Consider the following 25,449-nt stretch of genomic DNA (forward strand, 5'->3'; position numbering starts at 1 on the left):
AAAAAATTAAAAATCAGTCAATAAAAACAGACCAAATTGGCAGAGATAATGGAATTGGCAGATCATGATGTTAAATACCTGTTCAAATTTTTTTCCATAGATTCAAGAAGATAAAGGAAAACATGAATGTGACAAGAGAAATGGAATACCTGTCTAATCTATATATCTATGTATCTATGTATCTATCTATCAATGTATCATCTATTTACCTCCAGGTAAAGCATGTGGCTGAAAATGACAATATCTAAAGTAAAAATCTTACTGTAGTTGTGGTTAACTGATTGACACTGCAGAAAATTTAGCAACAGGAGCTATCCAAAAGAAAGCACATGAAAATGAATAAAACATCAATGACCTAAGAGAAAATATAAGAAAGAGGGTGATATCCAGAAGGTGATGGGTACAGAAATGTATTTGAAGAAGTAATGACTAAAAATTTCTAAATTTAATGAAAATCTTCAGTCCAGAAATGCAAAAAATTCAACAAACCCAAGTAGAAGAAACAAAGAAAGAAACATACAAAAAGTACAGTAAAATCAAGTCTCTGAAAACCAAAATAAAGAAAAAAATCTTAAAAGTAGTCAGGGGAGAAGTGGCACATTATATACATGGGAACAAGGATACGAAAACCAGACCACTTTTCATCACAGAGTTTGCAAATTAGAACATAATAGGGTGGCATCTTTAATGTACTGGAAGCAAAAACCCTATCAGAATACCGTACTCATAAAATTCTTTCAAAAAAGTGAAATGAGAAGTTTTTGCAGATAAACAAAATCTGGGAGATTTCAAGGCCACCAGCCTGCATTACAAGACATACTAGAGAACATTCTAATGGCAGGAGTAAAGTAATACCAGATACCAGAATGAAGTTTAGTGCACAAAGGAATGAAAATTGCCAGAAATGGTGGCTAGTTGGATAAACGTATGATAATTTGTCTAATTTTGAGATATTCTTTAAAAGCTAATTGTTCAAAGGTAAAACAATAAAAATGTGTTGTGGTGTTTACAGCATGTGCAGAAACAAAGTGTGTGACATTGTTAGGACCAGGAGCAATAGATAGTGGAAATAGGCTCCTTCAATATAAGAGGATGGTACATTATTACTTGAAAGGAGACTGTGATATTTAAACGTGTATGTTGCAAACTCTACAGAAGCCACTAAAACAAAAAATAAAGAATTAACAGCTATGAACCCAATAGTAGAGATTAAACGTAATCATAAAAAATCAATCAGTCCTAAAGGAGGCAGGAAAAGAGGAAAAAAGAAACAAAGAACAGATGGAATGAATGAAAAACATAAGTTGGTGGATTGAAGACCAACCATTGAGTGTGAATGTTCTAAACACATCAATAACGATGAAGATTAAGAAAATGCTCCACTGACAGTAAAATGGGAAAATTTGAGATTACAGTACAGCAACCAGCTGACGAGAGTATATATTTCTTATATGCAGAACATATAAATTCAGCAATTCCTTTACGTGCAGAACAATATAGCCCCAATATAATACATTTGGCTCATGAATATTGCTTAAACTTTTATTGGGAGGAATGTATACAAATGTTAGAGAATAAAGAATTTGAAAATTTGGAAGGAATGCAGTTGTTGTTTTGTTTTATTGTGGTTTCCAACATCATAATGTTGGGATTGGGTGATGATCATTTTTATAATTTTAGATTTTTGCCTGTGGCTAAGCAGGAGAAAAAAGAAATAGTTCTTCTGTTCCATTGTTGGGATACTTTCCAGATATGTTGAATTCCCAAGGCAAGGCGCTTGACTTAGAATAGCTTCTAAAATTGAATTTTTTTGGACTCTTGAGCATTTCTTGACCAGCTGCTTGGCAGCTAATGGGTGATAGATTCAAAGATTTTTTCGAAGGAATTTTTTTTTTTTTTTTTTTTTGTAGCGAAGTAAACAGATTTAAACATTTGGCTAAATAGTATAGTTTAGACTGAATATAAATGACACAGAATGAATCTTAATTGGTTTTATATTCTAGGAGCTATGGAAGTGTGGTCTAGCAGTCTGAGATTAGGAACACGAGCCAAAATTACTGAAATTCTCTGGCTACAAAGATATTAGTTACTTTGGCTTCTAACACTTTCTTGTTTGCATTTTGTTAGTTTACATCTTTCCTACATATCATAAAATTTAATTTCTTAATAGTTCATCTGCCCTGAAAAAAATTCAATATGGATGTCATTGCAATTCCACATTTTCTTTTCTCAAAATTTTGACTTTCTCTCCATTTTAGAGTTTTAAAATGATTCACAATTTTCAGAGGAGTAAGACTACAATTCACAATTTGTTCACAGCTTTTTAACAAGGTGTCATTAAGAAGTGTGATATTTACCATTTAAATATTTTTTTCATTCCTTGCTATTTGCCTGCTATTAACTAGATACTGGTAGTTAAACATTGAAGAAATGTCGCATTCACATTCATATCACACTCCTTACAGTAACCTCTTTAGGCCATTGTTAAGTCACAGGACATCATTGTTGTGGGTAAAATGAGTTTTTAAAATGATTTTCAGTCTTTTTTTCACATGTAAATTTTACCAGTGAGTATGCTTTTAACTATATTCTTAATTTTAAAAAAATCTACCATGTTTTTATCCATGGTTGGGCTACTTAGACCAAGACCATAATGAGTTACTTATTACAAGGTTTAGGGATAAAATCAACCTCTATAAAAAACATTCTATTTAACTTTGAGTGAAAAAACTACAATTTTCTGCAACAAACATTCTGACAAATATGATTTCCTATAACAGATAATTTTAGCGACAAGTTTCAAGTAGCAGTTCTTGGAATTTTCATTACAAACTATGTTACAGGAAATACTTTGGTTTTCATGGTGAGGAGACATCGACATATGGACTTGAAATATATATGTTTTTAGATTTATAATATATATAGACACACATTACTTTGTTAAGAGAAAATTAAAAAATAATTCTGCCAGTCTCAGTTTTAGCTTTAATTAAAAAATTGAAAGAAATAACTTTGGTAGCTGATCATCATCTGTGAAGTAAAGTTTCTTTAAGAGTCAACTTCAGTACACCTTTCTTCAGTATTTCGATTGACCAGCTTCCCTTTCTGTGTGAATTCCTTTTATCCAGTGCAAAGTGATAACAATGTGATAATTTGACACTTATGAAGATGCTTTCACTAAAGAGATTGTTTTTAGGCACCTGATATGTAACTTGTTAATGTCTAAATTATAGCAAACTGTTAGAAATAGTGAAATATAAAAAGTTCATAAAGCATGTACATGATTACCTTCTCTCATATTGTAAATGATATCATCAATGTAGGTCTCATTTCTTATTTTGTTCTTTAAGACACTATAAGAAATTATAAAACTAGGTTTCTTAGATGGCTCCCATGATTTGTCATCTCTCTCTTTTGGCAATTTAATCAAGGTATTTCTGATAAATTCATATTAAAGAAGCAAGTAAACAAACAAAAGAAAAGAAAGTAAACAGAGTTGGTTGTTCTATAACTAACAGGAAGTCATCACGGAAGACAAAATACAAAATATGAATAGATTTAAGTGTATGCTAACTAACGTAATTATTCACTAACCTTTTTCTTAACTGCTAACAACACATAATGGCTAGTGATTATTTTCTAAAAACATTTTTTAAATACTTCTTAGAAAATGGGGAATTGTGGCCTATTGGTTCTGTGATTAAATTAGAGAATATACAGTTTATAAATTTCTTTCCCCCACTATAGTGACTAGGACAACAGCTTCTGGAGCTAGACAACTAGTTATAAAATTCCATCTCTAGCACAGTTTTTCCAAACACACTAGCACTCACATGAAACCTACCTGAGTAATGTTCTTAAACATGTAAAATAAAATATGTGGGATTATAAAAGGAATCAACTATAAAGAAACAGAGATATCAAAGTATTTTTTGAAATATATTCCATTATATTACATCTGCTTTCTCAGTACATTATGTAACAATGCAATACACTTAAACATATGCATGATAACGTTAATTTAATTTTATTTATTGATGAGCAATCTGCATATAAAATGCATAGATCTAAAGTACACAATTCAATTAGGTTTTTTAAAAAGAGTTTATTATATATTTGACAAAGAGAGAGAGAGAGAGAGCACAAGCAGGCAGAGCAGGAGAGGGAGAAGCATGCTCCCCACTGAGCAGGAAGCCGGATCCCAGGTCCCCAGCATCATGATCTGAGCTGAAGGCAGATACCTAACCTACTGAGCCACCTAGGTGCCTCATATTTTGAAAAATAATTTACATTTGTGAAACCAGCAACTCATGAAGATATAGGATATCTCCATCATTCCAGAAACTTCTTTTGTGTTCTTTTCTAGTCTATTCATCTCACCCAGAGAAAACCATCAATGTGATTTCTATCACCATAGCTTAGTCTTTGCTATTGAAAAATTCATATAATTGGAATTATATGGTATATTATCTTTAGTGTCTAGCTGCTTTTGTTCAGTCTAATAATTAATTCATGTGATTGGCATAATGATAAATAGTATTCCATTGTTCAGATATACATGATTTATATAATTATTTTTTTATTAATGAACAATTGGGCTGCTTCCAGTTTTTTGACTATTACAAATAAGGTTTCAATGAACATTTTTGTAAAAACCACTTTGGTCACATATATTTTATAGATCCTGAATAAATTTCTAGTGGCAGAGTTGCTGGGTAGGTATACATTAAACTTTAAAAGAACTGCTTAAGAGATTTCCAAAGTGGTATTACCATTTTACAATCATATCAGTAATATATGAACTACCAATTATTTCTTCCCCTTGTGAATATTTGCCATTATCATTTAAAAAAAAATTAGCCATCCTGGTGGTTGTATGGTGGTCACTCGTGCTGGTTTTAATTTACATTTCTAGCATGTCTTGTGATATTGAACATTTTTTTTTCATGTGCTTATTTTCCAATTACATATCCACTTTAGTGAAATGGATGTTCAGATCTTTTGTCTGTTTCCTTATTGGATTATTACAGTCCAATTTTTTTTCTTATGGCTAGTGGGTTTTTAGCTGGTATAAGAAATCTTTGCCTAATTCAAAGTCATGAAAATATTCTCTTGTATTTCCTCCCAGAAACCTGATATCTTTATCCTTTATATTTAAGCTCATTATCAGTCTCAAAGCAATTTTTGTGGGTGGTTTAAGGCTAAAGTCGAGGCTAATGCTTTTTTCATAGAGGTGTCAGATTGTTTTAGCACCACTTGCTGAAAGCAAAACAAATGAAGGTAAAAAAACAATCACCCTCTGCCCATTGTATTACCTTAGTGACATTTGTTGAAGACCAACTGACTATATATGCACAGGTCTACTTATGGACTCTGTCTTGTGCTTCTATGCTGTGTGTCTATCTTTTTGTCAGTACCAGATTGCCTATATATACTGTGGCTTTAGAGTACTTTCCAAATCAGATGGTCTAAGTACTTCAGTTTTCTTTTATTTTTCAAAATTGTGTTGGCTATTTTAAATGTTGTGGATATCAATGTAAATTTTTACATTAGCTTGGAAATTTCAACAAATATCTCCCTGGGATTTTAATTGGGGCTGTATAACCTTAACAAGAATGTGAGGAGGATTGGCACCTTATTAATATTGAGTCTTCCAGTCCATGAACATAGTATATTTTCTCCACTTATTTAGGTATTTTTAAATTTCTCTCAAAAATATTTAAAGTTTTTAGTATAGAGATCTTTCTTTTTTTTTTTACATTTATTCTTATTTTGTTTTGATTTTATTTTATGTTTTATTATTTAAATTTCATTTCCAGTTTTTATTGCCAGCAAATAAATATCCATTTGTTCTTTGGATGATTCTATATACTGTGACTTAGCTAAAGTTACTTATTAGATCTTGAAGGATTTATTTTTGTATATTTCTTGTGATTTTTATAGAAAGAACCATTGTTCTTTATAAATATGTATAGCTTTACTTCTTCCTTTATGATTTTTATTCCTCTTTTTCTTTCATTCTTTCCTTTTTTTTTTTTTTTTTTTTTTAATTGTACTTGCTAGGGCCTTCCATAACATGGTAAATAAAAAGTGCTGATGCTGAACATCCTCACCTTGTTCCAAGTCTTAGGGTAAAAACATTCTCTATTTCACCATTGATATTGATATCAGCTACAAATATTTTGCAAATACACTTCATCAGATTGAGAACATTCCCTTCTCTTCACATTTACAAATAGATTAAGTTTTTTTCTATTCTTAGTTAAAGATTTTTTTTTCCCTGAGTAGGTGTTGTCTTTTCTGCCTCAATTGAGACAATCATATGAGTTTTCTCTTTTATGTTATTAAGGTGGTGAATTATGCTAATTTTCTTCTTTTTTTTTTTTTTTTAAATTTTTATTTATTTGTGATAGTCACAGAGAGAGAGAGAGAATGAGGCAGAGACACAGGCAGAGGGAGAAGCAGGCTCCATGCACCGGGAGCCCGACGTGGGATTCGATCCCGGGTCTCCAGGATCGTGCCCTGGGCCAAAGGCAGGCGCCAAACCGCTGCGCCACCCAGGGATCCCAAATTATGCTAATTTTCTAGTGTTGAATCAGTCTTTCATTTCCTAAGAAAACCTCTATTTGGTTATGAGGTTTTATACTTTGCTCAATGCAATTTGCTAACATTGAGTGAAGGATATTTGAGGTCCCTGTTTATAAAATAAATTGGATAGGTATTTCTTTTCTTATAAAGTTCTTGCGAAGTTTTGCTATTGGGGTTATTCTTGAACCCATAAAATAAGTTAAGAAGTTAATATGCACCTTAAACATTGAGGAAGTTTTGACAAAGCCACATGAATTGGACATTCAATTCGTTTTGCTTTACTGTTTAGATGATTACATGTGATGAAAATCCCAATTTTCAAAGATATGTTAAATAAATTCTTTATTTGTTCAATAGAACCCAAATACCTCTTTCTGTAGTCCAGAGTAAACAAGCCTTTTTTTTTACAATTAGGAAATTATGTGTTTATAAGAATAAAAATATATTTGAAATTTGTCTGAAATATGACTTAAAAATCTAAAAACATGTCTTTGCACTTTGATTATCTAAACCTTAATCTCTAGGTTTTCAGAAAAGAAGAAATATTAGATTGATAGGAGATTAGTCAGTGAGAGGATTTATGACAGCAGATTCAGGGATGCTGCTACCATGGAACCCAGTGAGCATTCCATTCTAGCACCTGCCCTGTCCAAGTGGGTTGGGAGCTGGCATTTTAAGTACTCTATTTCATATAGTTCCCTAGTAAATATATGTTTAGACCTTCTCCCATTCAAAATGGAAGTTTGGGAACCTGGAAATAAACTCAGGATGTTGGCAATAAAGGGTGGATATGGCAGATAAAAGAAATACACATATGTCTGTATATATAAATACATATATATATGTCTGTACATATATATATGCACACATAGTATAAATGTAGACATTACATTAGCAAGCCAATTTGAATTTTTATTTATTTATTTGTTTGTTTATATTTATTTATTTATTTTTGGAGGGAGGTGAGCTGTGCTGCCCATTCGTGCACCCGCGTGCCCTTCACGGTCCCCCCCAGTTTGAATTTTTAAATGGAGGCAATTAACTTAGTGAGATTCTGTATTACTTGATGGAAAAGGACTAGTTTTGCATTAATACACTCTGAATAAGCCGTACTGGTTTAGACAAAACAACAGAAGTTAAAATTTTCAGAAAACAGGAAAAAGGGAATGAGGGAGGTGATTGCATAACTTAATCTCTCCTACTCTCACTTTATTCTTTCACTCATACAATAGGCACTATTTGAATACCTGCTTGTTCAGTTTCTGTGCTGGTATTATTAAAACACCCACCCCCCACCGTCCCTGTACACAAACACAAGCAGGACTCTCTTTATTTTAGGTTCTTGTCAAAAAAAGCACTTGAGCAAACTCACTACCTGGCTTCCTGTACGTTCAGAATAAGAGTTAATGAAAGTTTTATAAAAAATAAGGGTAGAGAGAACAAAAAATTTTGATAGAGAAGCTTATGTTCAGAAGCTTTGATCTTTTCATCATTACACCAAATATACAAATTCTATTAACTATTCACTTTTTAATATAATTGTATTTGGCAGAGTATATATACTAAGAATACAGTTCCAGTCTTTCAGATCCCCAAGAATTCAGACTTTAAAAAATCATATGAAAATTATACATTAAACACCTGTTTGTAGCATTGTTTTGTAATGAAAACCATTAACTATTAGATAGCATTCCTGGTTTTAAAAATTACTACTAGTTAGAGATTCAAAATATAAACACTGTTTTTTAAGCAAGGGACTAGTTATCCTAGTTTGACATTACCAAGTATCTCTCTCATCTTTCCCTTCTTCTTCACTTGCCTCTTTCTCCTCTGTTCACACTTACCCGTGATACTGTTTCCATCGATCAGATTGAGAAAGATGATTGTCACTCCAAAAAGTGTTCTAGTATGTTCTATCAGAAGTCTCTGCTGACAAAAAAAGCATTTCAAGACAATACAAATGTAAGTGCTAGATTCCCTGCCCCCTCCTTTTTAGGGAGGGGTTGGAGGGGCAGAGGGAAAGAGAGGATCTTGGGCAGGCTCTACACTCAGCAAGCCCAACACAGGGCTCGGTTTCACTACCCTGTGATGGTGACCTGAGCCAAAATCAAGAATTGGAGATTTAACCTGTGGCACCTACACCCTCAATCACACTTTTTTCCAGTCCCTGTTCCCAGCCTATAAATGTTCTTTGAATGCTTTTGTTCTTCAAATTTCTTTTTCTTCAGAAAGGAAAATTGTTTTTAAAAAATTCCCAGAGGGCACCTGGGTGGCTCAGTTGGTTAAGCATCTGCCTTCAGTTCAGGTCATAATCTCAGGGTCCTGATATTGAGTTCCTGCATGGGGCTCCCTACTCGGCAGGGAGTCTGCTTTCTCCCTCTCTCCTTTCTCCCCCCATCCTGGCTCTTACTGTCTCTCTCTCACACAAATAAATAAAATCTAAAGAAAAATTTTTTAAATAGGGATACCTGGGTGGCTCAGTGGTTGAGCATCTGCCTTTGGCTCAGGGTGTGATCCCGGGGTCCTGGGATCCAGACCCACATCAGGCTCCCCACGGGGAGCCTGCTTCTCCCTTTGCCTCTGTCTCTGCCTCTCTCTCTGTCTCTCATGGATAAATAAATAAAATCTTTAAAAAATTTTTTTTAATAAGTAAGTAAATCAAAATTTCCCAGAGCTGCTTTTTGCTTGCTTTTCTTCTTTTCTCACACTTAATATCCAAAGTCTTCAAGGAGTGCCATATAGTAAGTGCTTTCACTCCCTCTACTCTTACTCATTATTTAACAAATATATGAATTTTATTCTAGCTTTTTTGTTGAAACTCTTCTCCTGAAGTACAGCAAAGTCAAATGATCTATTTGAGTTTTTTCAGTTACACAGGACAGAAATTCTATTCACCCTAGAAACTATATTCACTACAGTTACAAGTGACAGAAGCTATATGCACCTTTAAAAAAAATTCTGCCAAGATAAAGGGTCCATCAGGGTTAAAATGTGACCCCTCACAGGAAATATTCATGCTGTGGTAAGATAACCCCTGACATACTGCGATCTACAATGCCTTTATGACTTTTAAATCCCAGAGAATGAAGCTGTCTCATTCCTGACAGCTACTGTAAGAGTCTGAGGAGGAATCCCGTTGTTCAGCCCAGGTGTGTGTTTTACAAATTGAAGGTTTGGAGCAACCTTGTGTCAAGCAAATCTATTAACACTATTTTCCCCTTACCCATTGTTCACTTCTTGTTTCTGTGTCACATTTTGGTAATATTCACAATATTTCAAACTTTTTGATTATTATATTTTTAAAGGTGATCTGTGACCGTTGATCTTGGAAGTTACCATTATATTTGTTTTGGGATGCCTCAAACCATGCTCATGTAAGACAGTGAATTCAATCGATAAATCTATGTGTTTTGACTGCTCCACCAACTAGTCATTCCCTCATTTCTTTTCCTCTCCTCACGCCTCTCTATTCCCTGAGACATGACGATATTGAGATTAGGCCAGTGAATAACCCTATAGTGTCCTCTAAGTGTTCACGTGAAAAGAAGAGTCACCTATTTCTCACTCTAACTCGAAAGCTAGACATGACTAAGCTTACTGAGGAAGGTATGTCAAAAGCTGAGATAGTCCAAAAGCTAGGCCTCCTGCTCCAGGAAGGTAGCTAAGCTGTCAACACAAAGGAAAAATTCTCAAAGGAAAGTAAAGTCTTTTGTGGGCCTTCTGTCTCAGGGTCCCTACTTTCTTCCCTGGCTCTAATGACCCTAATCTATTTGCTTGAAGCCTGAATTTTGTTGACTTTATCATCACCCTCATTCACTTGAAGAAAGGCTAGAGGCAGTTGGAGTGTGAAGAATTCCTTCCCTGGGGTACCTGGGTCACTCAGTCAGTTGAGTTTCCAACTCTTGGTTTTGGCTCAGTTCATGATCTTGGGGTCGTGGGATCCAGCCCCATGTTGGGCTCTGAGTTCAGTGCAGTCTGCTTGGGTTCTCTCTCCCTCTTGCTCTGCCTTGCTCCTCCCCCCACTGCCTCCTCTCTCTAAAATTAAAAAAAATAAAAATAAAAAGTTAAAAAAATTTCCCTTCCTTCAGCAAGAAGGAGGCTTTGGCAAAGTGTTTTCCCCTAAGGAGTAGATGTTTGTTATGAAGAAATCTCTAGGAGTATATATCACAATGATTCCCTTCTCCCTCTGCGAGATAGAGACCTCCAGCAATTTTTTACCATGAAGACCTGGATTTCTAGACATAAACCCCATAAAATTATAGGGGATCCCTAGGACTATGTCTTCCACAAGTCTCTTACTCTCAAGCTAAACTACAGCTAGTTTCCAGCAAGTCATTAAAATTACCAGCTAAGTGTTTCCATCAGATTGTGCTGGCAGCAGCTTCTGATTCAGCAGGTCTCATATATGACTCTTGGGATGTGTGTGTGTCTCTCTAAAATCTTTTTTTTTTTTTTTTTTTTTTTAGGAGGGAGGTGCAATTTGTCTTGCAACCTGAGTTCTCAGATGGATCCCCCCAAAATAGATGACTTCCAGTTAATCTAGCTTTTTCTTGTTGCAAAGGTAGGAGTGAAGTGTTTCAAACTCTTTCACATGCCGGAGCAGAAACTAGAATGCTGCAAGTTAGTTTTGACCTTTTTTGAGAATCAAGGCAAGAAAAAGACTTTCTAATTCCTTTGCAGTTTGTATATTCTTGTGACATGCCATTAATGGAGGCCTCTCCGTACTTATATTGTTTATATCTTCAATAGCTGGCCCAAATTTTGAAGATTCATATATTAGAGTTGCCTATATAATTTATATAATGAGTTAACTAGTTCCTGTTGACCCCTCGCACTAAGCATTTTCTTTTTTTTTTTTTTGAGAGAAACAAACTGCTTTCCTAGAAATTAAACTAGGGGAGAATTTATAAGGTAGTTCATAAAAAGAGAAATGAGTAACATAGTGGATGGCAAATTCACCACTTTGTACATATTTTTGAAATACACATTTAGAAGGCAATTCCTAAATCTATAGAGCTTGCAAAATAAATCTAATAAGTTTTCATTCAGTTGATACCATTTCTATACAATTGATGTAATCTCTATGTATTGCTTTCTGCAAATACTAACATGTATAAAAAGGAAGTACTGAAGATCCTCAAGTCAGAAAACATGTATCAGCATTACCTGGATAGCTTGTTCAGGAAGAAATTCTCAAGCCCAGCTTTCAGACTAGCATTCAATGAAATTAGAACTAGAGAATCTGCCTTTTTAATTTAAGAAGCACTCCATAAGGATATGTGACATGGGTCACCTACTCTTTTAAAATGGTGCTCTAGAGAAAGGGATTGTCAGTATTCCTATGTATAACCTCATGTGATTTTTTTAAAGAGAGTGAATTAATAATCAAATTTGTGAAAGTAGTCTGAATTTTCAGTATTTTATGCTGTTGGCTATTTTATCATATGATTCTGAGACAAGATGCATGGGAGGAAAGTAATCATCGTGTGATGAACACAGAAGAACTTTCCTGTGTGTGGAATTGGAATACCTTTCCCCTTCTGGAGGGAGGTGGGCCATAAAGGGGCTTAACATAGTCAAGACACTGTTTTCCCTTTAAAATTTCTGTTACAGGGACACCTGGGTGGCTCAAAGTTGAGCAGCTGCCTTCGGCTCTGGGCAGGATCCCGGGATCCAGGATCAAGTCCTGCATTGGGCTCCTTGCAGGGAACCTGCTTCATCCTCTACCTGTGTCTCTGCCTCTCTCTCTGTGTGTATGTGTCTCTCATGAATAAATAAATAAAATCTTAAAATAAAATAAAATTTCCCTTAATTTGTACTTAAACACAAGTAAGAATCCATTCAGCATATTCAATATCTGTACTATATTATATATTTCCTGAGAGAAATATAAGGGTAACATAAGGGTAAGGGTAAACATAAGGGTAAATGTTACTCTTGCCTTTACCATAAATTGCTTTGCTGTGGGCTGAATGAAATAAAAAGGAATGAAAATGTAGGCATATGAGGGAATTCATTTTAATAAATTCAAGTCTCATGGAGAATTAATGTTATAAAGCTTGAGTGGAATGAGGAAAATCTCTGTTGGTAAGGGAATAGATTTCTGGGAGCCAGTGTGTTTTGGTAGGAAAGGAACATGGGGTTTAGAACCACTTGGTCACACATTTAACTCTTGGCTCTGATAATTAGGACATTAGCTGCTTACCTCCTGGTGTCTTAATATCTTCGTATTTCATTTTTTTCATTGTTAAATAGAGATAATAATAATAATATACCCAGCAGGGTCACTGAGGATTAGTATTTTTGTTAACAAAGAAGAAAGGAAAGAGGAGAAAGGGAAAGGAAGGGATTTATTCTCTTCTTTATCACTAATTTCTCTGCTTCTTTAGTATACTAATTTTTTCTGTTCCTTATTTAAAGGAAAGTGTAATTGTTAAAAAATTTAAGGACTGTCCAAAAGCAGATGAGGCATAATAGTATCTCATGGAAAAATGCATAACTCTGCAAGATTTATGAAACAATTCTCAATACCATACAGGAACTGGGTCCTATTTTTATTCATTGAACAGTAGATAAAATGTACCATCAACCCTTGAACAGCACAAGGGTAGGATGACTGACCCTGGTGCAGGTGAAAATGCATATATGACGTTTGCCTCCTCAAAATCTTAACTACTAATAGCCCTACCAGTAAAGTAAACAGTTGAATGGCACTGGGAGAATTAATGATGGGAAACCTCACTAAAATGGAATGAGGAGGTTTGGCTGGGGATGCTCTCATACCCTATCACTCATCAATTGCACACCCAACATAGAGATAGACCTTGAACGCAGCTACTACTTTGTGGATTCCAGCAGGAGGAAGAAAGGCTCTCCTCCTCCTCCAGCAATAGCCCCACCAGTGAGAAACAGTCACAACTCAACCAGTGATAATTCACTGTACTTCAACCTCCTACTTTACTCCAGTGAACTTTTTTTTATAGCAGCCTTCCCAAATTACTCCTTTCCTCTTTGTAAGAGTGCTCCTCTCCTTTATTCTGCAGCCCTGACTAAAGTTTTGCCATAGTTTGTTTGTCCCATATTGTAATTCTCTGCTATTCTCAAATAAATCCTTTTTTTTTTTTGCTGTAACATAACTGGTAGTTTTATTTTTAAGATTAACAACACATATTTCGTATGTTATATGCATTATATACTAATTCTTACAATAAAGTAAGCTAGGGAAAAAAGTTATGAAGGAAATCGTAAGGAAGAGAAATACATTTACAGTATTGTACTATATTTATCCAAAAAAAAAAAATGTGTTTAGGTGGACCCACGCAGCTCAGACCCATGTTCAAGGGTCAACAACTGCGGTTAGAATGTTGGTTTTCTTTTCAGAAGAGAAATTCCAAATTGCAAAAATCTTAAGTCTTTTATTTTTATTTTTTTGGTTTTTTTTTTTTTGGCCATCCTCCCCCTGCCCCAGTAACCAGTTATCCCCCATGGAAGTGATATGGCCCCCTGAGAATGCATGCCTTGGAGAGACTAGAGGAAGACATTTAAAGCACTAAGGAGCATAATAAAGGCATCTCTTCTTCTCTCTATGGCCTTTCATTCCTACTTTTCTCAGAACAATGATTTCTCTTCCTATCTCTGAACGTGAATCTTCTCTTTTATACTCATTGGTTGGCCCCAATCTCAGATATCCATCACTTCATAGTCCAAGTTGTAAGAGACAAATTAGAGTCTCTCAGGTCCAGTTCCAAATATCTTAGAAATAAAATGCCAGAGGCCCAGGATTTGTCCAATCTTTTTCTCTGATTCCAATTGTGGACACAAATGAGGATGTGTTCATGTTTTTCACAGCCCAAACAGGAGTGGTTAGGGGAGTGAAAGCCCTCAAAAGGAGGGATAAGTAGTTTTGTAGGGGCAAAAAAGTTTTCTCTTCTTCTAGGTTCTTTGGCTTGTTTAATAAATAATTTGATAGAAGAGATTAACTGGAGAAAAATAAGCAAAATTTTAATAACAAGTAAGCCTCCTGTTGTGTGGGGTGACCCAATCAGATGGGGACCCACAATAAGGGCAGTGAAATTTTCTCAAGGCAGAACAAAGGAGAGAGAAATTTATTGACTACATTGTAAGGGAGCAGTAGGCAGGACAGCAGAGGAGAGACTGTGAGGAGGAGATGGGGGTAGGAGGTGGGGAATGGGAGGGTGGGATTGGGGTTGGGGGTTGCTGTAGCTAAAGGAGGGGTGAGAGGCTGGGGCAACTTGCTGAATTTTCCTTTTTTGGTACCTGTGCCTGGGTCAGCTAGGGCTTATGGATATTTTGAGGTGAGTCTCCTCATGGGCCTGCTTGTATTTATCCAGCGGGTCACTGCAGGGCCCTTCTGCTTTACTCAGGTGTCCATTGCTCAAGTTGGCTGCCTAAAAGCAGCCTCTACACTGTACACATGGAAGAGACCTATGAAACCTGAGTATCTTCCCAATGCCTGAAGCTATCGCCTTAATTACTATCCACAGTTAAAGACAAATTAAGATGTTGGAGATGGGGAGTCAGTTATGGGAAGTTAATAAAACACAGTAAACAAGGGTAAGGTTGTTCTGCAGATTGATGTAGTCTTCTCCATTGATAAGAGTTTATAGGAATTTATAGTCCTCTGCCATTTTCTGGTACACAGCCAGGGAGACACCTTTGTAAATGGAGACTTTCCTTATACATGTAAGTGTCTCTCTCAAAAAGGAACTTTCTCTTGGTTTTCAGAGCTTCTCTTGTGTTTTCAGTTAATTAAAAATAGTCTAAAATGTACCAGAGAGATATATTTTGGGGTGGCAAATTCTGCTCCCCTATAGTTCTTAAAGAAATGAATTATGGGGGCGGAGAGGGAATGATTTTCATTTCCAGAAAGTAGTAAAAGATTAGCATAATACTTGAGTTCAGACTGTAGAAAGTCAGCATGTGGGAATTTTTATTTTATCTTTTAGGATTTGGAGAACCATTTCAGTGTTTCAATCCCGTGTAGAGGCAGGAAAACTTTCCCTTCTTCCCTTTTAGATTCTTTGACTGGTCTAATAATTAAATTGACCTAAGAGAGATTAACAGGAGAAAAACAAATTTAAGTACATATGTACAGGTGGCCCCATAAAAGATAAGGTGCAAAGAGCAGCCAAGTAACTGAAGCTTATATAACCTTCTGAGCTAAGGGAAGGGTTAGGGAGCTAGGGATCTGAGCTAGGGATCAGGGGATGCAAACGGGGAGAGGGCTATTTGTAGGAAGGTAAGAGGAGATATTTGGAAAACAGAAGTTTGCCTTGTTATGTAGATATGTTCCTAGGTAAAAAGGAATCTCTGGTAATAATTGTCTTCCTGGTACAGGCCCCCTTTCCGAAGTAAATTTAGACAGTTGAGGGGGAGTTAAAGAGATTTTTCTGAACATGCTGGCTTTTGATTACTATTAGCTTAAAATAATCTTTGTGCCAAAACGGCATATTTGTGGGAGATTTGTTTTGAACCCCTTCACCAGACATGATGAAAGTAGGATTTTAGTAAAATAAATCTCATCATGACATAAACAATTAAGTGGAGAAAGGAAATTCTGGATAAATGTAAATGAATAAGGAAGCTATTGGACAAGCTAGGAAGAATGCAATCATTTAAATTAGGAAGGTGGCAAGTTGTAGTAGAAATAGCTCAGATTTTGGTGTCAGCTCTAACAATTTAGCTTACTCATCTGTAAAATGAATACAATAATACCTAATTTGCAAGATTATTTTTGGGAAGATTAATCATAATGTAGGAAGAATACCTGGGCTATGCATAGAACAGAGTAGGTATTCATTCTCTACATAGAATATTTCTCTTGTCCTTTCCTTCATGCTTACTCAGTCTTATTTTGTCACTATTTCTCCTTCTAAGCACCATTTTCTCTTTCTTTAGCATATGATTTTGGGCTGGACACGAGAACTCTTTACAAGCAATTTGAGGAAGGTCTATATTTATCCAAAACAAGCTAACAAGTCCTACCAAGCTGTCACTCTCCCCATATTCATTGCATAATATGTTAAAGGTGCAGGAAGAAAAGTCTCTGACTAGTCCTACTGCTTCAGAAGACCAGTCACCATGGTTTCTACCAATAGTAATGAGAGAGCTTATCTCTTGGCTTCATTGTTGTCTCGAAAACACAAGCAAATACACCTGGGAAGATTCAAGAAGCTACTGTTTGGATAGTTACACCAAAATCAAAGATCCAAGTCTATATATGCTACAGGTAAACATATCACTGTCACAATGGACAGTGGCTACCCTATTCAGGTCGTAGCTTGCATTTTGGGAAAATGTGTCAATATTTTTGAGGGTTTTTTTTTTTTTTTGGTACTCTGCTTATTCCCCAGACTACATCCTGCCTCTTTACTTATGGCCCTATTAACACATTAGAAGCCTTCTGTGGCAGCAGAGGATACTGATAGCCAATCCAGTGATTTGTGGGAAATTTATATCTAAGCAGCTGGCGAGTCATAAAAAAGTAGCACCAGTCCCAAGAAATAATAATAATATTATATAATGGCCTTTATAAATAATATTGATATAATATATGGCCTTTATGAAGAGGCCTGTCATCCATGTAATGAACTTTTGATTGAACAACCCTATGGAGTTGTATACTTTCATCGTAAGTAGAACATTTCATTATAACAGTTCACAATTTTGCTGCCTGATGGGTTCAGATTCCAATTTCCAGTGAAGTGGCTGAATAGCTGTATTTTTTTTTATGAATCATTTTTCAGGATGCCAAATGTGGAGTAGGGCTGCTACAGACTGAATGTCTGTGTTCTCTTCCCAATTCATGTGTTAAAACCTAATGCTCAGTGTGATGAGATTTGAAGGTGCAGCTTTGGGAGATGATTAGGTCATGAGTAGAGCCCTCATGAATGGGATTAGTGTCCTTATAAAAGAGCTCAGAGAGTTCTCTAGTCCCTCCTGCAATGTGAGGACACAGTGAGAAGTCGACCATCTATGGCCCAGGAAGCAGGCTTTCAATAGACACTGGATCTGCCAGTGCCTTGATCTTCAACTTCCCAGACTCCAAAACTGTGGTCTAATATAATGCCATTCTGAAAAATCACCCACTACCAACATATAGGCCTTTTAAGACAATGACTATCAGGAAACATTTCAGTATGATAGTTTTAGCAGTTACCAGGACAAATAAATGACTGCGACAAGACTACTTTCTCTCTAAACTTAAAACACAATCTTTGAGACCATTTTGAGAGAAAAAAATCATGCTGGAGGTTCATTCTGTCAACTTTCATACCTACTGGCTCCCAGGAGACAAACTAAAATATGGTAATGATTGCCAGTCTTTTAAGCAAATGAGTAGACTTTTAACTTCAGTGTTAGATTAAAAAAAAATGACCCCAAAGTATTTACTACTTCTGTCAAGCAGTAGAATATATTTCCTCATCTCTTGAACCTCGAAAGGCACCGTGGCTTCTTTTTATAGTCTTAGTTTTTATATATTTTTTCCTGTTGTTTAGGTCAGTGTATCTTCCCCTAAAAAATAAACAAAACTATATATTATCCTATTTATGGAAGAAAAGAGAAAGGCCTTCTTCATTTCTATTTCTAATAATCCTTCCCATCATTAATGGGAAGTTTGTGGAATTTTCCCATCATCTTTGATTAGATTGGCGTAGGTGTTTACCTGATTTTTATGTGAATATTTTTCTTGGATCTGAAATCAGAAGGATGATTATGCGCCCATCCCCTAATAAACATCATGGTGTCCATTATACTTCAATTAGTTAGCACTGTTCAACAAGTCTCTTTCTAAGAAAGAAACAAATCTATGTCGATTCAGGTATTCCAGTCATCAGACACCAGGAGAGAGTTGCAAGTTGAAGAAATTTATTAGGGTTAATGACTGTGTCAGACAATGGGAAGTGGAAACAGGAGGTGGCGATGCAAGTTGAACACCTGTGAAAAGAAGGAAGCGAGAAGGATAAGATGGAAAGTTACACTTCAGTGCTTCTCTGACATAGTCTCAACTAATCTAGTGGGAACCCAGATAAAAAGACTTTCTTTCTGCCTGAGGCAGAAAGGCTAAACTCTAGAACCTCCTCTCTGCTCCGTTGTGCCTTGTTGTGCGAGAGCTTCCCAGGAAGATCATAGCCTCCGCTCAGATGCTGAGATGGATCTCAAAGGTATTGCAGCTGAAGATGGTTAGTTAACTCCAGTCCTTCTGGTAGGTCCCCTTTTGAATAAAGATCTGAGCTGTGCAGTTATGTGGGTGCCACAGTTCATCCCTTGCACTGGGCAGATCTACTCTATATAAGGAAACAGCTTGTCTGTGGTTTTTCTCAGCTTCCCTTCCTGAAAAAATACTTGAAAAAGAGAAGTCTGTGAGATTAGCAATAGTCCCTGCTGCTTTAGTCTGAGGGCCATAAATGGACTCAATATCTCCCTCCTCCTCGATCCTTATCTAAAACTATATCCTTTATAAGTTTTGTCATCCAATGCAGTGGTATGACCCAATCTCTCATTCTCAAGAGGCTGATATACTGGTGACTGCACCATTCTCAAGCCAATGTTTTTGGATTTGTTGATTGAAAGTCACATAGAGGCAAGGGATTACCAAAGAACCACTGAAGCTCTCCACATATTCTTCCCTTCTGTTTTCTAACAGTAGTCTTACTGATCAGCATCAATTATCTCTACCAGACAGTGACTCCTTTTCTTTCCTGTTGGTTCCCAGGCCCAAGAAGATTAAAATGACCCGGGAGCAGCCATACATGATAGTTCAGCACAACACTTGATACCACCTTTGGGGAGCATGGCCTCTAACCCTGCAAAATCCAGTGTTGGAAAATAGAATACTCAAAGTCATTCAGTTAGGTCATGGGGAGAAATGGTAAGAACAGCCACTATTACACCCATCCTTGGTTCTTACACTCATGTATTCATCTTAATGGGGACATAGTGCCTTACAGAGGTATTAATTCATGATTATACTGCAACATGGAGTAGAGCACCTAAACTTTTCCAAATATGCTCCTCAAGTTATCACTTCATCTATACTTTTAGCAAGCCATCCCTATTGTAGCAGGCTGGCATCTTCTGGCTGCTGTTGTATATAATCAAAGACTCACTCTCATACACTCCTCACAATGTTCCCTGATTAGATGCTGTATTTTGTGAGATTCTATGCCTATGTGCCATATGTCTGACATTCTAGTTAATCTGTTGTAATACATTGTTCATATTAGAATATTATATCACATCACTATATTAAGATAGGCATCTGATCTACCTGAGACCATCTAATTTGGCAGCTTTAATCAGAGCTACTATTTGATTGAGTTTATGCTCATCTTACCATCTTTCTCAGGGACCCACTTTATTTCTTTAGAGGCCAGGCTGGCAATTTAAATGAAGATATGCAAGGGATCTTTAAGGGTGAACTTAATCTCCACCAACTTCCCCTAAATATGATTACTGGGGAGGTCTTTGAGAAAACGTGACCACTGATTGACCAGCAAGTTGGACCTGGGAAACTGGAGGTTCCTTACCACCTCTCCTGTCCTTGGAATGTGTCTTCTGCTTGACTTCCTTGTCCCCAGAAGCTGCACCAAGGACACAGCTGTGAGATAGTGATGTAGTATTGAGGTTGTCTGGCAGATGCAGAGATCACTTCATCTTGCAACTGCCCAAGCCTCTTAGGTAAATTGCCTTGCTCTTTCAAACTTCCACCTACCCAACTGGATTGGTTGGCCTCTTTCTTCAGTCTCTTTCAGCCCTTCAAGTTCAGGGACTAGTTTCAAATTACACTCAGGATCTTCCTGAGGCTACAAATGAAGGTGTTATTCTAACTGGGTGAGTGGCTTCTCAGGTCATGTAGACTCCATTTGTTTTTTTATTTTTATTTTTTTAAGATTTTTTATTTTTAGTAATCTCTACACCCAACATGGGGCTCAGACTCACAGCCCTGAGATCAAGAGTTGTATGCCCCACGACTCCATCTATTATTTGGCCCTCAAATGCCTCCACATAACAGAGCTGCCATACTGATACTTGAGCTCTTCGAGTATCAACCTAGACATATGTCCAGTAATGGTTGAAATATCTGGGTTTTTTTTTCCAAATGTATTCTGGAGTTTGTGAAAATTTTATGCTCCTAATACTACAAAAGTGTTATTTGCCTAAAGAATGATTAGATATCTGAACACAGGCTACTTTTAGAATGGAATAAGAGAGTAACGGATGCTGAGTAAGTAAATAAGAACATACACTTTGCTTTTTGTCCTTTATGTACATGTATAAGAATGATAATAGCAAGGCTATTTCTGTATAGTAATATTTAAAATCTTTTCTATGTACATTGCAAATTTTAAAAAATTTCTTATAATATACTCACACACAAAAAAGTATTGAATCTAAGGATTTTGTAAAGAACACTGCTTTTTATATACTTAAAATTCCAAAAGAATTAAAGCCATATGATGAGAGGACCAGTCAAAAAATATCTCTTCTTCCCTTTCCAGTATACCATTCCAACCTTCAAACCCAGAAGACCCAAAAGGCAGCCTGGAATGGGAGAGAGAAGAGCTACATGTAAAGCGAAGAGAGAAAAGCTTACTATATGCCTCTTTCCAACTTAGACTTCCAATTAAAATGAGAACTGAGAAGAAGAAAGGGAGAATTTAATCTTGATAAAATATCTAATTTGACTATTTCATTAGACTTGGTGTATAGTTACCAAAGTTAATCATGAGATTAAATGATTAGGGAGGATTTATTAAGCTAAAGTGGCCTAAGTAATCATGTATGGGCTCCACTTGAGATGTCAACCAAAGGGCATGGAAGAAATGTCAGATTTAATCAGGCACCAGAGAGAAAAGAATAGAGTTTAGTTTTTGTTATCACACTTCGGAGTCACACTCTATCAGCACAATACTTAGATTTGTGGAAGAGTAAGAATCACAAATGAGTCTACATAGTAGGGCAAAAGAATAAAGAGTGCATCTCTTTCTGCATCTCTGTCTCTCATGAATAAATAAATACAATCTTTAAAAAAATGTGGAAGTCAGTGTGAGTAGTAAAGTCGAGGTGGGTAAGCTCAGATAGGATAAGAGTGAAGAAAGAGACAATAGGACTTGGAACAAAGCAATGAAACCTCTCGTATTCAGAGATCAAAGAAAAGAGTGGAAGCTGACCTAAGGTATTCAGGAAGGTAGTGAAAGTCTGACCAAAGAAGTCAAGATAAGACAGGAAAATATTGGCCAGCATGTCAAATATTGCTAAGAAGTTAAGAAGGGGTTTGTAGATGGCTTACTGAATGGCAACCTGAAGATCATTGGCGAAGCTAACAAGAAATGTTGAAATAAAGTGGTGTGATCAGGATTCATAACAGAGCAGGTGGAAAAACAAGCAAGATGTAGGAAAAGGAAGACCATATAATAAAGTGTGCAGCCAACTCAAAAAGCTCACCTGTGAAGAGGGGTGGAGAGATACGGAAATAAATGCAAAGGTAGATGGGCCCATGACAATTACTTAAGAAAGGAAAATCTTACAGCATATTTGAATGGTGATGGAAGGGACCAAGAGGGAGAGTTTAAAGAAGCAAGACAAAAAGGTGTAGCTGTAGTGCATTTGGAGAGTGCTTGTGTTTTTGGAATCAAGAGAATTCCTTTTGATGGAAGAAACACAAAGACAAATATCATGATTAATTGAACAAAAGTAACCCGTTTCCAGGATCCAGCATATAGATGAATAATTTGTTCTAAAAATAGTTTAGAGTTATATTCCTTAAGCAACAGGTTGGATGGGGACTCATTTGTTGTAAAGACACCAATAACAGTCACGGAAAAAAGCTGAGGTGGATGTGCTCACGAACTAGAAATCAAGAAATCTAAAATCTGTTATTACGTTGTGACTTCATTGTTCATGTCATACTTCTTTATTGAAACAGCAGGTGTTCTTTAGTTCTTTCTGAGCATCTGCTAAAAGCCCAGTCTCAGGTTATAGCTAGATATTTATTTTGATTTACTTACAACTAACAGCAACCACAAAGCAGAGTTATTAATCTCTTCATTTTATAGATGAAAAAATGAGATAAAGAGACAATAAGTTACCTAAGGTCCTAAGGCTAAAAAGAAGGCCAACAGGAACTAAAATTTTATGTTTGCTGATTCTAATTCCCCTTCTACATTGCAGGAATGTTGGAAAACATAAATATATCATAATCAGTAAAGCGCCTTGTACTCTTTTCAGAGTAAAGTTCCATTATATATTTAGGGTAGTTTTTTAAAATATGCTAATAGCACAGCCATCATGTATGTCTTGAAAATTTATGTAATTAGTTGGGAGTAAAATAAAAAATCACCTGCAAATATTCAGTATTTTTCACAGAATTTACATTGATTTTTCTTTATTTTCCAGAGCCATCCCTCACCCTAGTCACAGCCATCTGGTTTCCTTCTACAGCCTGCTATCTCACTAAAGCTAAAGGAACAAGCTGATCTGCTGGGAGCAAATCAATTTCTCATTATCCGTAATGTGTGAAGATGAAACTACTGACAGTGATCACAGTCTTTGTCTATGGATAGGGTTGAAAACTCGTGTTTACATAACAGAAAATGTTTTCATATAGAAGAGATGGAATAGGCATACATGGCTGTGGGATGCTGTGTCTTAATGTGGAAGCTAATTCCTCTCAACAAATAAACTTAGTATTTCTCTACATACAGGGCTAACATGCCTCTTTCTGAGAATGTGGAGGAATTTGAAAGAGGAATGCATTTATCAAATTCTTCAGAGTGCTTGAAAGTATCTGTCTGACTGATTTTAGAGGTAAGATGATCAAAGCAAGAAGGTCTAGGCATGCAAAGATAAAGAGCCCCACTCATCATTCCTTCCTTCCTTCCTTCCTTCCTTCCTTCCTTCCTTCCTTCCTTCCTTCCTTCCTTCCTTCTTTCCTTCCTTCCTTCCTTCCTTCCTTCCTTCCTTCCTTCCTTCCTTCAATCAGTACTCACTATACCAGGCACTGTTGAAGATACTGTTGCCAGATCAGTGAAAAAATGAGATGTTTCCTATGCTCATAAAATATACATTCTAGTGGAGAAAGATATAATAAAAACAAATAAAAAATGAAAAGACTCTGGTGGTAAGTCCCATGTGAAGAGTTAACATGGGTACTGTGTTGAATATGACTGGTGACTACACTATTTTGGTGGTTAAGAAAGGCTTCTCTGAAGAGGTATCATTTAGGAAAAGAATCCACTTACAGGAACACCCCAGATGTGCACAAATTAGGTAGAAGAGTGTTCCAGGCAGAGGAAAGAACCAATGCAAAATCCTGAACAAATTTCGGGGCTTGGAATGATAGAGAAGACCAGTGAAGGTGCCCATAACTTGCAGATACTAGGTAGATGTGGTGTGATGAAGTTAGGATGGTTGGCAGGGACCAGATCTCATGGGGCTCTGAAGGCCAAAGTAAGTTGTCTTTTTATTCTTATGTCTATAACAAGCTTAGTGGACAGTTCTGAGTAGAAGAAAGCAATCCAATTTAGTCTGAGAGATATATGGAGAATGGGTAACTAGGAAGTAGGAATATAAGCAAAGAAGAACCTATAGAAGTCTTGCACACTCACCTATCATATAGTGGAGCTATATGTATATTTTTACACAATTTTTAAAGATTATGCTGCCAAAGAAAAAATCATAGTAAAAAAATAATGATTTTGGTTATATCAACATCATAAGCATAATTGCAAAATATTTGTCAATCCACCCAAATACATCCTGGTGTGCAGTACCATAGTTGTTCCCCTGCATCAAGTACATGAATATTTGCTAAGTTGGTCTATGGTATTCATACTTTTATTATTATTATTACTCTTAAAGTCTTCAATTCACATCTAAGTGCATTATAAATGTCCATTTGTTCCTTTGCCTGAGGCTGTTAATATTTTTAGTGATATAATTTTAAGAATGTCAGCTTTATTTCTATTCATCTCTGTGCGGTACACACTGGATAGCCTCAGGAAATTGCACCCAGCTGTAAAAAGGTGTAGGTTATTACATTTTTGTAATTCTCAGTGAGACTCTTCTATTTTAAAAGAATGCCTCCCAGAAATGTCTTTGTTTAAGACACATGGACACCTGGAGACTTAAAAAAATAACAAATCTGGAAACTAGTCAGAAAAAAAATTTTTTGGATATTGTCTAAGTTCCATAATAATTATAAGAAGTGAAAGATATTTTAAGGCTTTTCTTTTATGTTTATCCTTGACAATCTACCCAATCATTATTGTCAACCATAATAACAAGCTAATATTTACTGAATGTTTATTACCACATACTATTTTAATATACCAGATACTGGTTTACAATCATTTTATTTAATTTTTCCAAGGATGCTCTTCTAACCACTACTCTAATCCCTAGGTGCCAATCATGTGCTGGATACTTTAAGATATTGAATTAATATATGAAGCTGTTAATATATGGGTCTTCATCAGCTCATATTCTGTGAAACAGATAATTACATTGCAGTATGCAAGTATTCTAATGGCTCTCTAGAGCAAGGATCTGGGTTTGTATTTAGCATGTTCCATTTCTGGTTCATGAATGTTTGGAAAAACAGAACGAATTTGACAGAAGTTAATATGAATGAGAGTTTTTGGATTTGGACCTAGAGAAATCACAAACATCTGTGCCTGGATCTTTTGGAAAGAAGGCAGCAATAGAATGAGATGGCTTAGTGTTCGCCATCCAGCTTCATGAGTTACATGTGAGCCCTATGGAGAGACATGTTGTAGGCAGAAGGAAAAACCTCTGCATTATCAATGTAATAATGCAGGGATGTAATGAGGCACAGGA

At 36.0% G+C, this 25,449-nt stretch overlaps 1 long non-coding RNA gene across 19 annotated transcripts in view; it reads left to right on the forward strand.

Moving 5' to 3' along the window:
- LOC144295675 (uncharacterized) overlaps positions 1 to 25,449 on the forward strand; it is a 46,921-nt gene that overhangs the window by 15,839 nt on the left and 5,633 nt on the right. For 3 of the 19 annotated variants that reach the window (XR_013362738.1, XR_013362739.1, XR_013362732.1), the window contains 5 exons: positions 11,055 to 11,149; positions 12,202 to 12,341; positions 16,507 to 16,837; positions 19,325 to 19,480; positions 23,008 to 23,418. This is a non-coding gene — a long non-coding RNA (uncharacterized LOC144295675). Of the gene's footprint in view, positions 1 to 100; positions 216 to 11,054; positions 11,150 to 12,201; positions 12,391 to 16,506; positions 16,838 to 18,430; positions 18,774 to 19,324; positions 19,481 to 23,007; positions 23,419 to 25,449 lie in introns of those variants that run through there. The other 16 variants (XR_013362744.1, XR_013362737.1, XR_013362746.1 and 13 more) reach the window with 12 other exon arrangements.

This window comes from Canis aureus, chromosome 24, assembly GCF_053574225.1.
Source record: "Canis aureus isolate CA01 chromosome 24, VMU_Caureus_v.1.0, whole genome shotgun sequence".
Lineage (NCBI taxonomy): Eukaryota > Metazoa > Chordata > Mammalia > Carnivora > Canidae > Canis > Canis aureus.